The sequence below is a fragment of the Mustela nigripes genome, chromosome 1 (genome assembly GCF_022355385.1).
Source record: "Mustela nigripes isolate SB6536 chromosome 1, MUSNIG.SB6536, whole genome shotgun sequence".
Lineage (NCBI taxonomy): Eukaryota > Metazoa > Chordata > Mammalia > Carnivora > Mustelidae > Mustela > Mustela nigripes.
In genome coordinates this window covers 198,536,101-198,556,953 of record NC_081557.1, presented here as the reverse complement: position 1 = coordinate 198,556,953, position 20,853 = coordinate 198,536,101, and the positions used below count along the sequence as shown (strand labels likewise).

Here is a 20,853-nt window from a genome sequence, read left to right as displayed (position 1 = left end):
AAAAACATGAAGTCCTTTTTTTTCCAAAAGATTATTTATTTAAGTAATCTCTACACTCAACATGGGGCTTGTACTCACAACCCCATGATCAAGAATCAAATGCTCTATTGACTGAGCAAGCCAGGTACCCCAAATGTGAAGTGTTTGTTACCAAGCATACTGAGTGACCTTAGGCCCTGAATTCACCATATTTTGCTTTCTCTTTTTTCTTGTATTCTCTTTTTTTTTTTTTATAAGATTTTATTTTTATGTAATCTCTACACCCAACATGAGGGTCAAACTTAAAACTCCAAGATCAAGAATCACATGCTCTACTTGCATTTCAAAGATCTCTTTGAAATATTTTGCTCTAAGAATAGAAACAATGAGTATACCTGGAGTACACAAAAGACACTTTTAACTTACTTTTTCATTCCTTTACCTCATTCATTTATCTCACTCCAAAAATCTGCTACTGGAAAACAGGATCCCAGTTATTTATTTTTGTGGGGTGAGGGTTTCACAAAATCAATCACACGCACCATGGTCCTGGGAACTACTCATTAAGTTTCAAGTTATCTAGACCACTTACAGAAGCACCTGCTGTTGCCATTTTAAAATTTTACAATCAAAAAGAGTCAGTGCTACTCATTTGGCCGGATAACCAGATATGCATCTTACTTCAGTACAAATTTGCCCCTTGCTCTACTCAGTCTTGTCATTTGGAAGTTCAATGTATCTAGTTCCTGCCTAATTCAGCAAATACCATGTTAGTGATTAAGGGGCTCTTTGGATTAATGGTAAATAAAAAATATTAAAGACTGAAATTTCGCTAGAACAATATAAAAATGATTAAGTTTTCCATCATAGAAGTGTTGGAAAAACACAGAAATCGGCTTATAATACATGTAAACCACCTTATAAAAATATACAGGACATCCTGAGGAAAAACTGAAAAGCAAAATAATTTTGAACATATGGATTTGGCTAGCTTTAGACACAATCGTAAAGTAGATAACTGCCTACATTTGAGTTCACAGTTTGCCTAACCAATTTTAGCTCTTTCCTGAGATTTGGCTTGGCTCCTTAATTTCCCACCTCTCTCTCTCTGCCTCACCAGATCTAAGCTTGTCTCCCTCCTTCTACCCTAGGCTTCTTGCCCCGCCCCCCATCTTACTCTGTCCCTCCCTTTCCTGCCCTGCCCCACCTAGTCAGTGAGAGGGAGGCTGTTATTGCTAAACTTCCCGGTTAGGCTCAAGGGGTGTCAGCATTTCCAAAGACCTTCCTCTTTCCCAACTTTCACCTCAGTGACCTCAAAAGGGAGCTTGTGAAAATAAGAAAAGCGGGATTCAAATTCCAACTCTGTCCTGCATTAACAAAAGCAAGTCACTTATTTTTAGGCCTCAGTGTTCTTAACAGTAGAACAATTGGGTCAGAGTAAATACATAATATTCCTGACAGATCTAGAAGACTAAAAACTGGAGACTGTGGACTCCAAACTTGCCCTTTCCATCTGTCAAAGCTTACTTCTTGGGGCACCTCAGTGGCTCAGTTGTTTCAGCGTCTCCTTCAGCTGGGGTAAGAATCTCAGGGTCCTGGGATTGAGCCCCACGTTGGTGGGCTCCCTGCTCCACGGAGATTGCTTCTCCCTTTCCCTCTGCTGCTGCTGCCCCTGCTCATGTGTTCTGTCTCTCTGTCAAATAAATAAATAAATAAGATCTTTTTAAAAAATTAGTTTTCTTTCTCCATCCAGGTAACCAAATAAAAATGCAGATTTAGTAGCTGGGCTCTGAAAATTCTCTTCTAGTAGACAGTAGAAATTCTCTACTTTTAGCTGGTTGAATTGTGAATAAGGCCCTTTCACTTCAAATCACAGATCAGAGGTATTGGTTTATTCATAAGAGAGCACAGGATAGGGAGAAGCTGGCCTGGTCTCTCCTTCAATCCTGGAGAGGACAACACAGAGGAGGAGGAAGCAGAGCAGAATGGCAGGAACGGAAGGAAGGAACGTGGAGTCTGGAGCCAGCCTGCTTGGGGTCTCCTGCCTGGCTCCCCTGCTCACTTGCTGGTGGTCTCGAGAAAGTTGCTTTACTCTTCCGTCACCTCGATGTCATAGTCTGCAAATGATAACAGTATTTCCTGGGTTGTTATGGGGATTAAAATAAAAGGTGAAAAGTAAGTACACATTCAATCAACACTACTAAGATGATGCTAAATTTCAAAAGTATTTTTTGAGTATTTAGGACTCTGATCACATATAATTACAGTTATTATCAATTACTATACCTCTTGAATATTAACTTTAACTGTAGAACTATTACTATTTCCCTCTCTTCTTCACATTATAGGAGTTTCCATTCACTTATATAGATTCACAGTATTTTAAAGATTTATTTATTTGTTATTTATTTATTTATTTTTGAGAGAGAGAGGGAAAGAGAGAGCGGGCACGCAAGAACAGGGGAAGTGCACAGGGAGAGGGAGAGATTCTCAAGCAGAATCCTGCTGAGCACAGAGCCCATGGCACGGCTGGATGTTAGGACCCTGAGATCATGACCTGAGTGGAAACCAAGAGCTGGACACCTAACCAACTGAGCCACCCAGATGCCCCTAGATTCATAGTTTGTTAAAACACTCAGCCCATCTTCCTATTTATTCCATTTCTTTTTCCCTGCCTGGTATTCACATTTTAATTACTGTTCTTCTTAATTATAGTGACCCTTTCATCCTCCATATCGATTGGCTTCTTATCCGGACCCTAATCTCTCTCTCTCTTTTTGCTTAGTGGTCGGGGTCATCAGCAGATGTGGGAGGTCTAGTCAGACAGTGAAGCGGACAGGAAGAACAAGAAATAGGAACAGGAAGAGAGGGAATATGTTGGCAATTGGTGGAGGAAGGAGTGTCTGGAGAGAGGAGATGAGGAAGATGGCCAGAAACACTCAACCATCTGCTATGTTAGGCAGAGCAGGACCCAAGCAGAGGTGAGTAGACCTGCAAGGTGGCATCCAAGCCCAGCGAATTCGGGAGAATAGGACATGAGGCCAGTGTCAAAGCTGAAGGAGAGGGCAATAATTTTTGTCCTTGATGTTTGATCATGAACAGTTAAAACACAACTGTACTTTAAGAAGTGCTTGTGGTTAAAAGCATGGGCTCTGGAGAAGGATTGAATATCAAACTCTATTGTTAACTGTGTAACTTTGAATGAGTAGCTTAACCTTTCTTACCTTGGATGTGAACTGTAAGATGGAGATACTCGTAAAAACTAAGATGGAGATACTCGTAAAAATTAAGAAAAAATACCTAGTAGTATATTAATAGTGGTCAATATTATTGTTATTATTTCATTATTATTTACTATTATTAAAATAATGCCCCCCACTCTAATTAGTTGGCTAATAGGAAAAAACTGCAGAGAAGAAAGAAAACAAATAGTGGAGAAAACAAAGTTTTTGGTTTGCATTTCTAATCTTTAGAGTGATCCAGGAAATAAACGGAAAGGAAGTTTGTTTATTAATTCATTTTAACTTAGTAGCATGGAAGAAACAGAGTTAAATGCCCTTGAAAATTAGTCAGCTCACAAATATGGAAATTTATTTCAGAACTTTCCCCCTGGAATATATTTATCTTTGCATTTTAACTAATTACTATGGCATTTATCTTGGCTTTTAATAGGAAACCTATTTTATTTAGAAACTCTAAAGATTAATATGATCTTAAATCACCAATAAAATTGTCTTCATGTACATTTCATTTGGATTTTTAATTTTTATAATAAAGACAAGGAGGCAAATCTGCTTACAAAAATTGGTTTTATCATTGAAAAATATTAGAAATTCTAACTAGAATAAAATACAATCCATCTTAACACTTCAAATTTTTTTAAAAAATATTTTATTTATTTATTTGACACTCAGAGTTCACAAGTAGACAGAGAGGCAGGCAGAGAGAGAGGAGGAAGCAGGCTCCCCGCTGAGCAGAGAGCACGATGTGGGGCTTGATCCCAGGACCCTGGGATCATGACCTGAGCCAAAGGCAGAGGCTTTAACCCACTGAGCCACTCAGGCGCCCCAACACTTCAAATATTTTAACAAAGCAATAAAATGTATGCTAAAAGTAATTTATTTGTTGAGAGAACTAATAAAATGTAAAGCACTCTCTTAAAGAGAAAGCTGCTTTAAAAATATATCAAGAACTCAAAATATGAAATGATTTCAAGTACTTGTTTTACTAGAAAACAGTACAAGGTAAAATTACATGTGTGACTCATGAGGATTTAACTTCCCTTCTACGAGGACTTAACTTCTGTTCTACATTCAAACTTTGTACTTTCTGCTTATTTTATCTGATTGCTTTTGATGGTACAAATTTCATTCTTAGGGATTGTTTCAAATTAACACCCCCACCCAGAGGTTTTGAACATTTTCTGGGGAAAGCCTCTTATAACTTGTTTCATATAAAATGTTTTAGAGGGGCACCTGGGTGGCTCAGTGGGTTAAGCCTCTGCCTTCAGCTCAGGTCATGATCTCAGGGTCCATTGGGCTCTCTGCTCAGTGGGGAGCCTCCTTCTCCCTCTCTCTCTGCCTGCCTCTCTGCCTACTTGTGATTTCTATCTCTGTCAAATAAATAAATAAAATCTTTAAAATAAAATAAAATAAAATAAAATGTTTTAGAGATTCTGATGCATATAAGGCAAAATGGTACCTAAAATAGGTGTGAGTCTGGAGCCTGGGTTCCTTTGCAGAAGCAGAGTATGGGAGAGTTATGAATAATCACCTTTGTAGAAGCCCAGAAAAGGGCAGTGGAAGGGATGGATATAGTGGCTTTTAAATAAGGTAGGTTAATACCAGGATATAACTGGACAATAGCACTCAGAACCATTTACTCTCTTCTTTTTTTAAAAGACTTTATTTATTTGAGAGAGAAAGTGTGAAGAGGGAGAAGCCAACTCCTGGCTGAGGGGGTGGAGGAGGCAGAGGGAGGGAGAAGAGACAGGGAGAAGCCAACTCCCGGGGAGCAGAGAGACTGATGTGGGACTTAATCCAATCTGGGGATCTTGACCCGCCAAAGGCAGACACTCAACTGACTGAGCTACCCAGGTACCCCATAATCACTTACTCCTTAAAGAGAAGCAAAAAGTAGAGATTTTTCTGGCTGTTCTTGTAGAGTCTACATAGTTGCTGGTAACATAGCGATTTGCCTATATGCAATGAGGGACTCCCAACAGGTTTAAGGTCAGTAATTCAGAGTCCACTAAGTGTGAAATGCCCTTGTGGTAGCCAGCTTCCAGTAGCAGAAGTTAGTCTTCTGTGTTCCTCATGTTGATTATCACTCCCATTCCTAAACTGGCCCTAAAAGTTCATTTTCCCATTTAACATTCTGATTCTGAAGTGGGAAAACATCTTCTCTTGGCTAATCCATTATACTAAAGACGGTGAAATTTTAAAAAAGACTTTCTTAGTTGGTAAGAGAGAACAAAGTGTAAATAAACCAAGAAAAGAAGTGCAGAAGCAGTCTATCTAATACACATATTATACCATTTTATTTATAGTTAGTCTACATAATTACATGTGTTATGTATATAAATGCACAGAAAAACTTCAGGAAACTGAAATGTTAATTTATCATTCATGGTTACTTGTGGAAAGGTAGAGATGTGGAAAGACTGGTTATGTATGCAGGGTGAGGAGTGGAAAGAGAAGTAGAGAAGGAAAGCCAGAGACTTGACTTTTTAAAAAGTCCATTTTGGGGATGCCTGGGTGGCTCAGTTGGTTGAGAAGCTGCCTTTGGCTCAGGTCATGATCTCAGCGTCCTGGAATCGAGTCCTACATTGGGCTTCTTACTCGGCAGGGAGCCTGCTTCTCCCTCTGCCTCTGCCTGCCATTCTGTCTGCCTGTGCTCTCTCTCTCTGACAAGTAAATAAATAAAATCTTTAAAAAAAGAGTCCATTTTGTATTATTTGAAAATTGATGATGAGACTGCATTAGTGAAGTACTTGTATAATTACAAAATAAACTGTACAATGCAAAAAAAGAAGAGCAACTTTAAAAAAAAAACATTTATTTTATTTTATTTATTTTAAAGATTTTATTTATTTGAGAAAGTGAGAGAGAGAGAGAGAGCATGGGGGGGTAAGGGGCTGAGGGAGAAGCAGACTCCCCACTGAGAAGGGAACTCAATGTGGGGGTTGATCCCAGGACCCTGGGAGCATGACCTGAGCTGAAGGTAGACACCTCAACCAGGTACCCAAAGATTTATTCATTTGAGAGAGAGAGAGAGAGAGAGAGAGAGGATGAGGATGGGGAGGAGCAGAGGGATAGGCAGACTCCCTAAAGAGCACGGAACCCTTCGCTGGATCTCATGACCCTGAGATCATGATCTGAACAGAAATCAAGAGTTGGTCACTTAATTGACTGAGCCACCCAGGCACCCCAGAAGCAAGAGCCGTTTAGTTACAACCTGGAGATCCTGAAGTTTATGTTCATTAGCTAGGACCACTGACCACATCATCCCTTTCCTACTGAATCTGAGGTCTTTAGAATGCCATGCTACACTTTCTGGGTTTTTTACTTGGCTTCGACAAAGCTGTGCCCTTCCAAGACCCACTATGGAAGAGCTGCCCCAGAGACATCAGGCTGCCACCTTTAAGGCCAATGCCAAGGAAACAGATCGTTCCATCTCCTATTCTACCAGTCAGCTATTGGAACACTAGTTTTGGATAGCAAACCACTCCCAAACACAGTGCTTAAAACAACAATTCCTTTTTTTCTGCAGGTCACAGGCTCCAAGCTGGGGATGGTTCTAGACCAGCTTCATGTCTCTCATTCTTGCTTTACCAGCAGACTACCCAGGCATGTTCTTCACATTGTGAAAGGCAGGTGTGGGAGAAAGGCAAGCGGAAACATGAAAAATCACCTAAGGACAGGCTCAGAACTGTTACACTGTTACTTCTGCCCATACTCTTGGCCAAAACCAAGTGGAATAACCTAAGTCCAACATCAGTAGGGTGGAGAAACTTTCTGCATCTAATTAGAAGAACTGCAAAGCCACATTTCAAAGAACATGCATGGAAGGGGCACTGAAGAATTGAGAACAGCATAATTTACCATTGTTAACCACCTGGGACTTTCCAGTTTACTTCCAACTGGCAGCAGGAGAGACACAGTTCTTCTCATGGTAGCTGAAAACAGGAATGATTTGACCCAGGTGGTGAGATCTGTTCCTAACTGCAGGAATCAGGCTTTGTCCTTGCACGCTCCTTAATATGACATGTTATTGTCACCAAGATTCAGTAGTATTATTAATTCATTCCATCTATTGAGCGGACAATGATTCCCCTATTTTGCAGGAAATGTGAGATTAGAAATACTGCCCTAGAACTGTTGCTATGTTTGTAGTATCCTGTTTGTGTATTAAAGATTTGAATTCTTTAGTTCAAAAGAATGTCAAGAGTCGCCATGTTTTAGAACCAAGGGATCCATAAAACTTCATCAGAGTTAAGAGGATCTCTTTGATTAACCCTATTTGCCATCCAGGTTTCCTCTAGGTTTAAAAGTAAAAAATCTCTTAAGGAGTCACCAGAGTTGCTTTTCCAGATAGGAAAAGAAAGAGTACCATTTCCACCCCTGTATCCCCTCCTCCAGTAAATAAAAAGACATTAACAGTTTTCAAAAAGAAAGAAAGAGATCATTAAATTGTTCCTTTCTTCAGGAACACATCAGTGGGGCTGACAGCCCTCTGACATTTAAGCCCTACTCTAAGGTTATTTCCATAGTTCCCACGTTACTTTAAAGAACAGCTACCACTTAAATTCTTCACGTTTTTTTCCTTCTCTCATGACTGATTATGGAGCTGCAAAAAGACTAAGGCTGGAGCCCAGCGATGAACCTGGAGGATACCGCGTCAGGTCTATCAGAGTGGGGCTGCAGGAGCCCGAGAGGGACTAGCATTAGTCCCTCCGCGCACCGGGACAGTCATCGCTCTTTGTTAAAGAAACAAATACAAGAAAAGCGGCGGCGGCGAAGTGTGGTGGTGGGGGACTAGATCGAGGCACAACTTTGCGTTTGTATGCATAACTGTGCGCAAGAAAGATCATTCGCGAGGCGCTCCAAACGCCGGACAGTCGAGGGCACCGTGTCATTGGCTTTTGTGCATTGGAAGGCGCGTGAGTGCCCTGCTCAAAGGTTCCCCTTTGTGTGAAAGTGGGGAAGCCAGAAGCGTGCAGCTACTGCTGGGTTTTCATTTTCGAATTCGTTAGGCACTTGGACCGAAAGACTCCCGCACCAGTACACTCCCGCATTCTCGCAACAACAATACTCGGACTTGAGTTACTTATCCGTCGCTAACCGAGCGAAGAGCGACAATGGCTCGGTGCGGGCGCCCGCAGTTCGGCGGGCAGCGCCAAGGGGCCGCCCGCCGCGCTCCGCAGCTGCGCGCTGAGCCCCGCCACCCGACCGTCAGCAAACGCGGGCACCAACCGCCGCGCGGCCCGGCCGTTGGGCGGGTGGTAATTTCTGGGAATGGGGCGGGGTCGCGGGTGTACAAGGCCGGGCGTCTGAGAGCGGGGAGGAGGAGCGGGCGGCGCCGAGGGCGCGAGGCTGGAGGGGCGGTGCGCCACGAGCGTCACCGACCGGGGAGGGGCCGGGGCGGGGCCGGCGGCGCGCTCCGGCCCGCCCGCGCCCCCACCTTTCTCGGCTGTAGAGAGGAGACTGGAGGGACCGGGACTAGGAGTTTATCCAACCCTCGGCCCTCACTATCTGTCAGACTGCCCGAGCGCGGAGCTGTCCCTGGAGAAGGGAGGCAGTCCAGAGCTGGGGATGGAGTGACAGCCGGGGCCCGCGGGAGGCTTCGAAGAGTGGCGAGGGTGTGTGCGTGCGGTCCGGGCCAGCTGGGAGAAGGGGGCGGGCGGGCGCTGCAGGTGCACGCGCGGCCCCGCTGCCCCCACGCGCCTGCCCGCGCCTTGGGGCCCCTGCACCAGTCTGGGGTTGGAGCCGAGAGTGGGATGGGGGAGCCCCGAGCAGGGAGCGGGACAAGTGGCCAGAGTCTACCTGAGAAGGCGGGTTTGGGAGAAGTTGGGGGATAAGGGGCGGGCGAGAGTCGAGAGAGCCACTGAGGCAGGTTGGCGGGCCGGTGGGGGCCAGCGGCGGTGAGGCCCCGCGGGGTATAAATAGACGGCCCCGGTTTGACAGACGCTGCGGTGACTGGCGGTGCCGCCCCCCCTCGCCGCGTGGGGAGGGGAGGAGCGCTCCGAGCGGGCGGGGTGGGGGAGGCGGACTCGAGTGTCCTGGTGGCGGCGGCAGGAGGCCGAGGGGGAGGAGCTGAGGTGGGGGGTGGAGGGAGGGGGCCGGGAGCGGGGCGAGGGCGGGGGCCACCATTGCTCCCCGCGCCGGGCTCTGTGTCGCCGCCGTCGCCTCGGCGGTTGGGGATCGGTGGGGCGGCGCGGGCGGGGGGCGCTGCGCGGGGCGGCTCGCCGCTGTTTTGTTTCCTCCTCTCCCAGTGGAGCGGCTCTGGCTGCCGGGGAGGCCCCGGCTCCCTCGGGACGCCCGGCCAACGGCGGCGGCGGTGCTAGTCCGCGGCCCTGCCGGGAGGGAAAGCGACGCCTTGGTCTTCCCTGGCGACGCGGAGAGCAGGTAAGAGCGCGAGCAGCCGAGGCTGGTGGGAGGGAGCGCGGAGGGCGCGGTGATAAAGCCTCGCTGTCCCGAGTGCCGCCTCCTCCCTCCGCACCCCCGCCCCGCGCCTGTGTTGTTTGCTCCGGGGTTTGCCGAGGGTTTTCCGGAGGCTGTGGCGGTGACAACGGCTGAGAGCTGGGGAAGGGGGCTGAGTGCCCCCGGGCAACGGTCGGGAAGCGGGACTTGGAGAAAGGGGAAGGCGCGCTGCTCGCCTGCCCGAGGGGAGCGCGGGGCGCGGGGCAGGGCTGAGGGAAGAGGTTACGGACCCCGGCGGGGTGGGGGGGATGGGCTGAGCGCAGCTGGTCTCGCTGTGTTTACATCGCCGCGCGAGTCACCTCTGCCGAGGAGCGGACAGAACTGACCCGCCTTATCCCGCGGGGAGGCCAGGGCGGGGGTCCGGCTCCGGAGGAAGCGTGTCCTGGGAGGGTCTGGTAGGGCGGGAGGCTGCGGCCGGCGCCGGGGCAGGGCAGCGAGCTCGGGGCGGGACCTGGGAGGCTCCGGCCGCGCGGGGTGGCGTGGAGGGCTGGAGACCAGTTTCCTTCCCCGTCGGGCCTTACCGCCGCCTCTTACCTTTCCTTCTCTCCGCGGCTAGCTTGCATGGCAGGTTGTACTCGGTTATCCTTTTATTCTCGCCTTCCACGCCGGCCCCCTGCTGCCACTTCCCCCAGTTCCCCCCGGGTAAGGGAGGCTTGGCTGTGATAGGAATCTGTTTTTTAAACAAAACAAAAACGGGCTCTGTAACGCGCGTCCGGTGACCGCCTTCTGGATCCTCTCTTGGAAAAGCTGTCCCCTTGGGACCGTGCTACTGGATGTTTTGGGGGCGCGGGAAAGGAACGGTGAGGGCTCTGCTAGGGCTGGTGCTGACGGCCGGAGCAGCTTTGCGAGTAGAGTAGCCGAACCCCCACCCCGCCACCCCTCCGCTCCAGTCGGGCGTTTTTATTCCGTGTCGATAAAAGACAGAAAATATTCCATAAGGCCAAGAGTAATCCAGATTGCCCTGTTTCTGGTGTTTCTTATGTGCCAGCATCCTGGGCTCTCTTTCTAGGACCTAGATTCGCTGCAGAACAGCCTTTCTTTAAGTTATTGGTACTAGTTTAAATGAGTGAGGGGGGAGCACTTCATTCGAAAACTGTAAAATTTCCCCCCTTCACGAACATTTACTTCAGTTGTGTATTTAATTTTAATCCGGTGATGATACAACAGTAATCTTGTGTTTGGTAATCAGATTTGCTTTTCTTTTTACCTATGAGTCACTATAAAGAGGTAAATTATGCACTTTCTTTAGTGCCATAATCACAGAATAGTGCCCAAATCACGGAACAATGTACACTTCACTAAGGCAGGATTGGATATTTGCGTTTTGGAGTTTCTTTTTCTTTAAAAAGTAAAAATGACTTTATATAAGCCTAGAAATTATTGAATTACGTTTGAAGGATTCAGGAATGATTAACGTTAATAGGTAGGGCCATACAGTTTATGCAGTGCGTTTATATGAATATCATTGAGCTATCTCCTCGCAAACACATGAAGTAGAAAATAGAAATACTTCCGGCATTTGAAATTTGAATATTTAATGTCAACCTGTTTTTTAAGGTTAGTGATTTAATTACTTTGATTAATCATTGCTTCTAGTTTCTGATACATACACACACACACACACACACACTTACAAACTTATGAGAGTATGATTGGAAGATATTTATAACTTCGAGATTTTTGCGTCCTAAATAATAGGTTGGTAACTTGGGATGTGGCAGGCCTACCATTATTGATGGATGGCTTTGTACTCCCATGGTTTTTTTGTTTTTGTTTTTGGGTAACAGTTTTATTGAGATATAATTCATACACCATTCAATTCACCAATTTAAAGTGTACAACTTAGTGGTTTTTAATATATTCAGAGTTGTGCAACTATCATCGTAATTAATTTTAGGACACTTTCATCATTCCAAAAAGTAATCCTATAGTGGTTACTCTCGTTTTTCCCTCAAGATCCCCCGGCTCTAGGCAACCACTGATTTTTCTGTCTCTATAGATTTATCTATTCTGGACATTTTTTATGAGTACAGTCATACAGGGGTGCCTGGATGGCTCAATCGGTTGAGCATCCAACTCTTGATTTTGGCTCAGATCATGATCTTAGGGTCCTGAAATTGAGCTGGGGGTGGTGCCTGCTTAAGATTCTCTTCCCCCACCCTCCTTCCTTGAGCAGGCAATTGTTCTCACTTAAAAAAAAAAAAAGTAGAACCCTACAATATGTGATTTTTCACAACTGGTTTCTTTTACTTAGCTTAATGTTTTCAGAGTTCATTCATGTTGTAGCCTATGTCATTATTTTTATTGCTAAGTAATATTCTGTTGTATGGTTATATACGTTATTTGTGAATTTGTGGATATTTGAGTTTCCACTTTCTAGTTATTATGAACAATGCTACTGTGAACATTTTTGTACACTATTTGTAGTTGTGTTTTCATTTCTCTTGGGTATGTACACAGCACATAAAATTAATATGCATAAATATTGCATTTCTGTACGCTAATAATAGACTATCAGAAAGAGATGTTAAGAGAACAATCCCACTCAAAATTGCATCAAAGTGAATAAAATACTGAGGAATAAATGTAACCAAGGAGTTAAAAGACCTTACTCTGAAAACTATAAAACAGGGATGAAAGAAATTGAAGATGATACAAATAAATGGAAAGATAAACCATACTCATGGATTAGAAAAGTTAATATTGTTAAAATGTTCATATTGTCTGAAGCAATCTACAGATTCATTGCAATCCCTATTAAAATTCTAATGGCATTTTTCACAGAACTAGAACAAATAGTCCTTAAATTTGTATAGAGTTTTATTTGTATCCAAAGACCCTGTATAGCCAAACCAATCTTGAGAAAGAAGAAGGAAGCTGAAGATACCAAGCTTCCTGATTTCAATCTATATTACAAAGCCATAGTGGTTGTCAAAGCAGTATGGTACTTGCTCAAAAACAGGCACAGATCAATAGAACAGAATAGAGTCCAGAAATAAACCCATTCTTATAAGGTCAGTTAATGTTTGACAGAGGAGGCAAGAAGTTACAACAGGGAAAAGACAGTCTCTTTATTAAATGGTGCTGGGAAAACTGGACAGCTACATGGCAAAAGAATAAAACTGGACCAATTTCTTGGGTTTATTTATTTATTTATCTTAAAAGTAATCTCTGTGCCCAACCTAGCGCCTGAATTCTTGACCCTGAGATCAAGAGCCAAATACTCCACCGACTGAGCCAGCAGGTGCTTCTGGACCACTTTATTACACCATATAGGAAAATAAACTCAAAATGGATTAAAGACTGAAATGAAAACCAGAAACCATCAAAGTTCTAGAAGCAAACATAGGCAGTAAGCTTTTGGACATTTGTCAGAACAATACGTTTCTGGATCTGTCTTCTCAGGCAAGGACAGCAAAACAAAAATAAGTAGAACTACATCAAACTAGAAAGCTTTTTGCTCAGTGAAGGAGACCATAAGCAAAATGAAAAGGGGACCTGCTGAATGGGAGAAGATATTTGTAAATGATGTAACTGATAAGGGGGGGTGTCAATAATCCAAAATATATAAAGAATTTACAACTCAATATATTAAGCAAAATCCAATTAAAAGATAGGCAGAGGACTCCAATAGACCTTTCCCCAAAAAGACAGATGCCAACAGACACATGAAAAGATGCTCAACATCATTACTAATCAAGGAAATGCTGGTCAAAACCATAATGAGATATCACTTCACACCTCTTAGAATAGCTATTATCAGAAAGAGAAGAAATTACAAGTGTTGGCAAGGATATGGAGAAATGAAACTCTTGTGCACTGTTGGTGGGAATGCAAAATAGGGCAGGTACTATGGAAACAGTATGGAGCTTCTGCAAACTAAAAATAGAACTATAATCCAGCAAACCCATTTCTGGCTGTTTATCTGAAGATGAAAACACTAATTTTAAAAGATAATGCGCCTCTGTGTTCATTACATCATAACTTAGTATAGGCAAGATATGGAAGTAACCTGAGTGTCCCATCAATAATACATGAATGGATAAACATGTGAGATTGAGATATCATTAAAAACCAGATTTATTTGTTTCCTTGTTTGTTTATCTTTAAAAGCATTTACAAACTTTAATTCAGCAAAGGAAGCTCTGTGCTGGTGGCCTAGCTGGCTAGGGGGAAAGCCCAGGATCTCCTCAGACTGACAGGTCCTGCTCCTGGGCAGGGGCAGAGCTTATCTGCATAAAGTTGTTGAACTCTACACAACTGGGCCAACAGAAGGCCAAGAGGCCAGCTCCAGGTACTCTAGCTTGGGATGGAGAGGCAGAGCTCCTCTTCAACATGGGGGTAGACAGCAGAGACTCAGTGAGTTGCACAATACCTGACTCCCACAGACTGACAGCAGGACTGGTTTAAGCTTATAAGTCATTTTTAGAACATTTCTGTGCCCTCCAAAAACTACCTCTCATCTGTTTGCAGTTAACCCTTACCCCACCCGCTTCAAGCCAGTCCCAGGCAACTAATTTGTGTTTTGTCTGTATGGATTTGCCTTTTCTGAATAATTTATAGCAATGGAACCATACAATATATAGTCTTAGCTTTTATTTATTTACTTATCTGAGAGAGAGAGAGTGTGTATGCAAGTGGGGTGAAGGACGGAGAGAGAGAGATCGAGAATCTCAAGCCTATTCCGTGCTGAGCATGGAGCCCCCTAAGGGGCTCAATCTCATGATCCTGAGATTATGACATGAGCTGAAATCAAGAGTTGGTTGCTTAACCAACTAAGCCACACCGGTGCCCCTGTGTTTTGCTTTTTAAAATTTTTATTCACTTCTAAATATTTTATTTTATTTATTTTTTCAAAAGATTTTATCTATTTATTTGACAGAAATTACAAGTACACTGAGAGGCAGGCAGAGAGAGAGAGAGAAGGAAGCAGGCTCCCTGCTGAGCAGAGAGCCCGATGCGGGACTCGATCCCAGGACCCTGAGATCATGACCTGAGCCGAAGGCAGCGGCTTAACCCACTGAGCCACCCAGGCGCCCCACTTCTAAATATTTTAAAATTTCCTTTTTGATGTCTTCTTTGACTGTGGGTTATTTAGAAATGTACAACATAATAAAAAAAAATAATAATGATAATCCCCAATTATTTGGGGATTCCCTACATTTCATTGTTGTTGATTTTTTAATTTAATTCGCCTGTAGTAGGAGAACATAGTTTGTATGATTTTCTCATTTTAAATTTATTGAGACAATTTTATGGCGTAGTATGTAATCTTTTCTGAAGAATGTTCCCTGTGGACTAGATAAGAATATGTATATCCTAGATAAGAATATGCTGTTGTTGGGTGGAATGTTTTGTAGGTGTCATGTCAAGTTGAGTGATAGTTTACAGGCCTTCTATGATTTTCTGTTTAGCCATACTATTAATTATTGAGAGACAGATTAAAATCCCTATTATTATTGGAATGTCTATTTTTCCTTTTAGTTCTGTCAGTTTTTGCTTCATACTTTGGGGGCATTGTTAGTTATACTTTACATACATAATTGTTTTACTGATAGCTGACCTTTATCATTAGAAAGATTCCTTTTTGTCTCTAGTTATATTTTGTCTGGTGTTGGTATAGTCACTCCAGCTCTCTTATGCTTATTGTTTGTATTGCAAATATTTTTCCATCTTTCTATTTTCTTTTTTATTTTTTAAAGATTTTATTTATTTGACAGAGGCAGACACAGTGAGAAAGGGAACACAAGCAGGGGGAGTGGGAGAGGGAGAAGCAGGCTTCCAGAGGAGCAGGGAGCCCTATGGGGGGGCTTGATCCCAGGACCCCAGGGATCATGACCTGAGCCAAAGGCAGATGCTTAACATCTGAGCCACCCAGGCACATTCCATGTTTCTACTTTCAGTCTATTTGTTTTTTGAGACTACAATGTGTCTTATATTTGCTTTGCTTTTTTAAAAAATGGGACCATTTCTGCTTTTTGTTTGGAGGGTTTAATCTGTTTACATTTAATGTAATCACTGATTTATATCTGCAATGATATGATATATCTAATTTTTTTTTTTTATTTGAGAGAGAGAGCACACATGAGAGAGGGGCAGAGGGAGAGGGAGAAGCAGACTCCTTGCTGAGTGGGGAGCCTGGTGGGGGACTCAATGCCAGGATCCCAGCCCCAGCATCATGATTCAAGCAGAATGCATACACTCAACCAACTGAGCTACCCAGGTGCCCTGTCTCATTTCTTTTTTATTTCTTTGCTTGTCCTCTGGAGTTAATAGATATTTTCCAAAGTATCATTTGAATTCCTTTGTTAGTGTTTTAACTAGATCTTTTGTATTATTTTCTTAGGTTGCTCTAGGGATTAAAATATATGTCTTTGTCACAGTTTACTTCAGATTGACTAATTATGGTAAAATGTAGAAACTTCCGTCCATTTCCTTCCCATCATATCTGTTAGTATTGTCATACATATTAAGTTTTCATGTGTTAGTAGCCTGACAGCACTGTTCTGTATTTTTTATGCAATTGTATGTCTTTTAAAACAACTAAGAGAAGAAAAAAAATATTTTCAAAGATTTTATTTATTTGACAGAGAGAGAGAGAGCACATGCACAAGCAAGGGGAGCAGCAGGCAGAGGGAGAGGAAGAAACAGGTTCTCCACTGAGCAAGGAACCCTATGTGGGACTTGATCTCAGGCTCCCAGGCTCATGACACTTAACGGACTGAGCTACCCAGGCGCCCTGAGGAGAAAAAAATATTAAGCAGTCTTTTATATTTATACATATGTTTACCTTTTATGTTGCTCTTTATTTCCTTTTGTGCATTTGAGTTATGGGCTGGTAATTTTCTTTCAGTCTGATGGACTTCCTTTAGGATTTCTTGTAAGGCAGTGCTGTTATTAATGAATTATTTCAGTCTTTGTTTTTTGGATTGTTTTTATTTTGCCTTTAATTTTGAAGAATAGTTTTTGCTAGATATGGATTCTTTGTTACAAATTTTCTTTCTTTCGGTGTCTTGACCATGTTGTCTCCGCTTTCTGGCCTCCATTGTTTCTGATGAGTTGTTTTTCTCTTTCTAGTTTTAAGAATTTCTTTGTCTTTGTCTTTCAATAATGATATGTCTGGGTGTGGATCTCTTTGTGTTTATCCTACTTTGGATTCATTAAACTTGAATCTATAGATTAATATTTTTCAACAGTTAGGCAAGTTTTGATCATAATTTCTTCAAATATTTTTTCTGTTCTTTTCTCCCTCTTCCTTCTGGAACTCGCATTACATGTTTGTTGGGTGCTTGGTGGTATCCCATAAGTCTCAGAGGCTCTCTTCATTTTTTAAAATTATTTTTTTCTGTTCTTCAGAATTGGTAATTTCTGTTGATGTGTCTGCAAGTTCACTGACTCTTCCATCATCTCAAATCTGCTATTGAGCTCTGCTAGTGAATTCTTAAGTTAGCCAATTATTGTGCTTTTCAACCTTTCAACTTGAATTACATTTTTCATCTCCAGAATTTCCATTTTTTCTTCTTTTTTAATATAATATTTATATCTTTATTAAAATTGTCTATTTTTTTAGTTATACTGTCCTTTAGTTCTTTAAAGATGATTTCTTTAATTTCAGATAAAATTACATTTTAGGTAGAAGATATTTAAACTATGTGTTAAATTCTGAAATGATGCTTGTTGTATTTATAAATTATGTTCAATAATTTTCATCTGCATTTCATAATATACATGAATGTGTATTACTCATAAATGGCAAATTTCATCTGATAGTTTTAATTTAAACATAATTAACAATTTACTTATAATTACTAATGTTTACTGATATGTAGGATCAGTATACAATTTGAAAGATATACCATTAATTCTCAAACTTGGGGTCTTATACAGTATAACATCTACTCGCTTATCCATATTTCTTGGAGTAAACCAATTCTTTCATTGTAAGTGTTAATGGGTAGAAAAAAAAAATGGAAGAAGCCTAAGAGAGCAAATATGTGTGAGAATCGTTACAAAATATAAAAATCTTCATCTCAGCCTGTACATTTAATTGTATAGTATTAATTTATTTTAGCTCCTTGAGAGATTGTAGTAAATAAGATAAATGCAGTACTTGTTCTTATGGAATTTATACTCTGGTGAAGGAGACATATATTAAACATAAATGAGTAAGATAATTCTCATGATAATTATAATGAAGAAAAAAATAGGGTAATGTGATGTCAAATAGAGACTGATTGGGGAGCTACATGGCAATGGAATATAATTGGAACTGGGGAGCCATGATAGAAATGCTTCTCTGAGGGGGTGGTACTTGAGGAAGTAATTGTAGGTGGGGAGGATTCAGTCTGTGGATGACCTGGAAGAGCATGTAGCCTAGAGAATAGAAAGTACAGAATAAGCTTGTTGTAAATGTACAATTTACAAAAATTGGAAAATACTGTAGTGACCTTCATTCTTGACTAAAGAGTTAATTTACAGCTCAGTTTGTAGTTTATTCTCTCACAGTTTTTGAATGTGAGTAAATATATGTAGGATTTTCTGTAAATGATTTTAGCTTTATAAAGAACAGCAGGGAAAATAACTTCCCTGATGTTTCTTCCTTGAAATTTAGCTACCTAAAAATAAAATAAAATACCAATACCTAGGAAACTTTAAATTTGTAGTATGGTTATAGCAATGGTAGAGATTCTTATGATAACAATTTTAACCAATTCATGTTAGTATTTCATGTTATCATGTTAGTTTTTCAACTGTTCATAATTACGGGCTAAAAGGTACAGATAACATGATGTAGTTAGTTGTGTGATGACTGACTTTCTAAATATAACTTCTTACTCCTCTATTTCACTAGCAAAAGCAGTCAGTTATTATTTTTTTAAAAGATTTTATTTTTTTACTTGAGAGACAGAGAGAACCCAGGAGAATCCAGGGGCTAGGGAGGGACAGAGAGACAGGCAGACTCTCACCTGAGCAGGGCTTCATCCCAGTACCCTGAGATTGATGACCTGAGCCAAAGTAAGACGCTTAACCTTCTCACGCACCCAGGCACCAGTCAGTTATTTTTGTTTGGCTAACTAATATTAACATAAAATAATAATTAGACATTCAAATTACTTCAGATTAGACAGTGTGGAATATAGTCCACTAAAGCTTTATGTGAATAAAATTTTTGCAGTAAAGTACGTTTTCTTTTTTAAAGATTTTATTTTTACTTATTTGACACAGAGAGAGATCACAAGTAGGCAGAGAGGCAGACAGAGAGAAAGGAGGAAGCAGGCTCCCTGCTGAGCAAAGAGCCCAATGCGGGGCTTGATCCCAGAACCCTGAGATCATGAACCAAGCCGAAAACAGAGGCTTCAACCCACTGAGCCACCCAGGTGCCCCTATAAAGTACCTTTTCAAAGTACCTCTATTGTTTATTTTAAAAAAGTAAGCTATGGTTTCTATAAAGTGAGTAGTAACCTCCAATATTTCCCTTTATAATGTAGCGTATTTTTTTTTTTTAAATATTTAAAATGTACTTTCCTGGGGTGCCTTGGGGGCTTAGTCAGTTGGACGTCTGCCTTCAGCTTAGGTCATAGTCCCCGAGTCCCTGGATCGAGCCCCGCATCAGGATCCCTGCTCAGAGGAGAGTCTGCTTCTCTCTCTGTCCCTCTCTCTGGTCTAGTCTGCTTCTGCTTCTGCTCCTTACCCCGCTTGTGCTCTCTCTCAAATAAATAAAGAACAAAAAAAAAATTTAAATGTATTTTTCTAGGGGCACTTGGGTGGCTCAGTTAGTTAAGTGGCTGCCTTTAGGTCAGGTCTTGATTCTGGGGTCCTGAGATTGAGCCCTGTGTTGGGCTCCCTGCTCGGCAGGGAGTCTGCTTCATCCACTCCTTCTGCTCCCGCTCGCCTCGTGTGCTCTCTCTCTCTCACACATAAATAAATAAAAATAAGTAAAATTAAATGTACTTTTCTATAATATTTAATATATGCTTTTAAAATTATGTGTTAATTTAAAAAGATAAGAGTTTTTTAGTATTTAAGTATATTGAAGATATATTTCAAATAAACTAGCTATATCAAATCAACTCATATCATAATTTGGAAGGTATTTTTAAATTACTCTCTGTGTTGGGGTGCCTGGGTGGCTCAGTGGGTTAAGCCTCTGCCTTGGGCCCGGGTCATGATCTCAGGGTCCTGGGATCAAGCTCCGCATTGGGCTCTCTGCTTGGCAAGAGAGCCTGCTTCTCCCTCTCTATTTGCCTGCCTCTCTGCCTACTTGTGATCTCTCTCTGTCAAATAAATAAATAAAATCTTAAAAAAAATAAATTACTCTCTGCGTTAATAATTTACAGTGTGTATCTAATATATTTCTTTGCCCTTTTATTCACTAACCATTTAATCCGACTGTATTCAGTATTGTAGATATAGTTGTTAAAAGGTACTTATTTTTCCCCAAAATGACTTAAAGTGGCTTAACAAAGGACACATATGTATATATATTAGTGATAGTAGAATAGAAGAAGGAAGTAAGAAAAAGAAAACTTGAGTTAGGAGTTAAAATTGTGGTGTGTTATGTGCCAGACACTCTTCTGAGAGGTGTATATACAATGATGATTAAAATAGCTATGGCTCAATTCCAATGGAGTTTATTTTCTAGTTTTTATTGGTGGGGTGGTAGAAAGATTTTCATTAAGCATGTAAAAAACACTCTTCACTTTTTACTTCATTACAGAGGAATGCCAAGAAGATGATTTGGGACAGGATAAAATCCAGACAATTAAAAAATATTCTGTCTTTTCCCTAATATCTTTAGTATCCTTGAGATGATTCATTAAAGATAGAATAAAGCTAATTTCTTTTGGTTCCCAAACTAGCATATGTTAATTTGCATTATTGGGTTATAAATTTGGCTAAAGAGCAAAAACCAAAAAATTTCTGTGGTAATTTATGTGTTCTATAGGTTTCTACTCAGCCATAATCAGTGATAATGAGGAAACTTAGTGGGACGTTGTGGTAGATTGATTATAAGGTTAGGCTTTATAAATAATGTAAGAAAAGTTAAATTCAGGAATTGAGGATAAAACAAACAAATAATATGGTGATTTCAGAATAGATATTTAATCTCAGAATCCTTTGGTTTCTATCTATACTTGAAGGCCAAAGTTTCAATGTTTTCATGAGTCAACTG

The 20,853-nt window shown here is 41.5% G+C and overlaps 1 protein-coding gene across 4 annotated transcripts in view; it reads left to right on the top strand.

Moving 5' to 3' along the window:
• The first annotated feature begins 8,672 nt into the window (after positions 1-8,672).
• The window catches only part of ELF2 (E74 like ETS transcription factor 2), a 101,826-nt gene continuing 89,645 nt past the window's right edge, over positions 8,673-20,853 (top strand). For 2 of the 4 annotated variants that reach the window (XM_059378467.1, XM_059378444.1), the window contains exon 1: positions 9,352-9,605. The gene's annotated coding sequence lies outside the window, so the exon portion shown is untranslated. Of the gene's footprint in view, positions 8,840-9,351; positions 9,606-9,792; positions 9,813-20,853 lie in introns of those variants that run through there. The other 2 variants (XM_059378452.1, XM_059378459.1) reach the window with 2 other exon arrangements.